The sequence below is a fragment of the Lynx canadensis genome, chromosome A1 (assembly GCF_007474595.2).
Source record: "Lynx canadensis isolate LIC74 chromosome A1, mLynCan4.pri.v2, whole genome shotgun sequence".
Classification (NCBI taxonomy): domain Eukaryota; kingdom Metazoa; phylum Chordata; class Mammalia; order Carnivora; family Felidae; genus Lynx; species Lynx canadensis.
In genome coordinates, this window is record NC_044303.2 from 1,086,608 (window position 1) to 1,090,028 (window position 3,421).

Consider the following 3,421-nt stretch of genomic DNA (forward strand, 5'->3'; position numbering starts at 1 on the left):
TTCATGTCTGTGCTAGTCTTTGAAATAAGTTAAAAGATACAAAAAACTTAACCCCCCAAAGACTTTTGTGGATCTTTTCTCCAGAAATGGCAAAAACAATACTCTTCTCTCATTAATGCTTATGTATTTGATTAATACTCTTAATTGGATACACACAATGGGCAAGTCAGTTTCTGCCCTCGGTGAGTTCATTATCTACAGGAGAGGTAACTGACTGTCTTATAGTGATGTGTCTCAAATACCATGCTTTCACTCATATGTGGAATTGAAGAAACAAAACAAATGAGCAAAGGAAGAGAGAGAGAGAGAGAGAGTGCAAGTCAGGGAGGGGCCGAGAGAGAGGGAGAGAGAGAATCTGAATCAGGCTCCAGGGCTGTCAACATAGAGCCTAACGTGGGGCTTGATCTCATGAACTGCGAGATCATGTCCTGAGAGTCGGACACTTAACCAACTGAGCCATCCAGGCACCCCTAGACAGAAGACATTTTAGTATCAGAGATAAATAAAAGCAGTCACTAAAGAAAGGACCCCTAGGCATGTCAGAAGAATAACGAGTGGTCCACATTTGTTGAAGTGTAGAGTTCACATGGGGAAATGGTGCTGAAAAAGCCAACAACAGCGTGGCTCTGGGTTATGGAGGGTCTTGAGGATTTGTCTAAATGAAAAGCCACAGATTGGTTTTCAATAGGTAAATGACTTCAACATGCAGCTTTAAAATGTTAATCTGGGTGGTTTTGCTCAAGATGGGCTGAACAGGGGCCAGTCTGCGGGCAGAGAATACAGTTAAATGGCCAGGAAATGAGTGGCAGAAATAGAAGGTGAGGGTTGCCAGGCAGAGGAGCTGGGAACAGAAGAATGGATACAATTTGGATTGAAGAAGAGGGAGAAATAAACGATTATTCTGGGGTTTTGAGTTTGGGATGGTGAAAGATGCCACAAACTGAAAGGACCCTTAGGACCCTTAAGACCCTTAGTACTCAGTTTGAGGCAGTTCCTAAATCCAGCTTTGGACGTGTTGAGTTTGGGGTCTAGATGAAATATTGAAGCTCAAGCGAAAGGCAGGAAGAGACGGGGGTTGATCACAAAGACATACAGACCTAGAAATGGACGAGATCTCAAAAGGGGAACTGTATACACGGAAAGGAACAAAGGACAGAAATTTTGGGAATGACCATGTTTAAGGTTAATAGAAAGAGACTATAGGGCACAACCAGGAGCCTGGCGGTCAGTAAATACATTGCCGTAAGGCAGGGGTGGGGATTAAAAAAGATGGGGATGTCTAGGATGTCAGAAGCACTGGGGCAAACACAGATGTTGAATTAAAAACACAGACTAGGTACTTGAAAAAGTCCCACTGCCCCCTCCGGAGAATTTTGCTGGTGAAAAGGAAGAGGAGATATTGGAGCTCGGTTTCCCTTCTGAGGCTGCCCTGGAAGCAGGCACTTCAGTTGTCAGAGGGTGATTCATCCTGACTCACATTCCCTGTAGAAGAATCCCAGAGGTGGGGCTGGACTTCAGCCGCGCCCCCGCCCCCCTTGGGTTCCCAGCCCTCTGCGCACTTTTGCCTTCTGCCTGTCGTCTGAAGAGCTGAAAGGTTCCACTGGCCACTTCTCATCACAACGCAGTCTAGGAACACATTCAGCACACCTGTAGAACTGGAAGGTGCACCCGTGACTGGAGAAATTTAACAGGAATTGAATTAAAAAAAAAATTCAAGTGGTAACATCTGAGCCAAAAGAGAAAGGGAGAAAACCCTATGTTTGGCCTCTCCCAACTGGTGGTTTTCACTGGCCGGTATACCGAATCCATTTGCATCTGGAGATTGGCAGAACTTCCCTCTTCCCCACCCTCATCCCAAACAGCGGCCCACATTGGACAACCCAAATCCAAAATGCCACATGCCCCAGAAGTCCGAGCCCAGTGACAGATTCGAAGAATTTCAGAGTAGGAAAGACTTCAGAGATAAGTAGTAGGTTGTAAACTACTGCCTGGTGGTCGAATCCTGCCATGGCCCTTTTGGGTAAAGTTTTATTGGTACACAGCCACACCCATTGGGTCCCGTAGTATCTATGGGTGCTTTCTCGCAACAGTGGCAGAATTGAGCCGCTGCATAGAGACCGTCTGGCTGGCAAAATCTAAAGTGTTTACTGTTTAGCTCTGTACAGAAAGTTTGACGAACGCTGGATTATAGGGCTGGCTACCTAGCTGGCTGTGCTCTCATTGTGAGCGGACAGACCTCTCTCTTTCAACCTGGGAAAATTGTGACGCTTCTAAAAAGCACCAGGAACACTTTTTGGAAGTCAGAGTTTTCCATCAAGTGGCTTTGGCTAAATTCCAGATAGTTTCTATTCATCCGGCGGTAGAGCTGGACTGGGGCACACGGCGTAAAAACAATTCTCAGACCTCGCTTTTGTTTCTGCTCAATCCCTTGTCCTTTTAACCAGCACAATAAAAGTGCTTCAATAAGCAGGGTCAAGTGGGATATACCAGAGAGAAATGCGAACACGAGATTACAGGCTGTGATTAGAGGCTCCGACGTGTGCTGAATGCCCTTCAATCACATGGTCTGAACTAAGGCCACCATTTATTATACAACAAACTGCCCGGCTCTTGGAGGCACGGAATAGATGACAACTGCATTTTAAAATGTTTTGTGCGAGTAAACGAATAGTCATTTTGGAAAACAGGGAAGCAAAGTTTCAAAACAGCTGAAGATGTTTTCAAATGTCCATATTTTTGTGTTCTTGGGGATTTTGGTTCTTCAAGTTCTCAAGCGGCATGTGAAATGATGCTCTCACACCAGTTCACAAGCACCAGGGTCTTTTGGGTTTGGACAGATGGAAAAATGAAAGCCTGTTAACTTTTGGGGACTAAGTTCACCGAACTATTCTGAATTTACTTGAATAAAGTCATGAGAAGTCCTCCCATGTAGTGAGACATGTGTGCTCCTGGGCTGCCGAGAGGGGAATAATTTGTTATGGTGTTTTGGGGAAGCAGTTTGACAATATGAATCAAAAATCTTTTTTTTTTACTCTAAACAAGTAATATTTTATGAGCACATATTAATTTTATAATTTTTATTCATTTTATTTTATTATCATTATTTTTTTCATCAGGATAAATGTACTCTTTAGTTCCCACCCCTTATTTCACCCACCCCCCCACCCACCTCCCCTCTGGTAACCCTCAGTTTGTTCTCAACAGTTAAGAGTCTGTTTCTTGAGTTGTTTCTCTCTCTCTGTTTTCCTTTGCTCATTTGTTTTGTTTCTTCAATTCCACATATGAGTGAGAGCATGGTATTTGTCTTTCTCTGACGACTTATTTCTCTTAGCATTATATTCTCTAGCTCTATCCATGTTGTTGCAAATGGCAAGATTACATTCTTTTTAAGGCCGAATAACATTCCATTATATATACACAC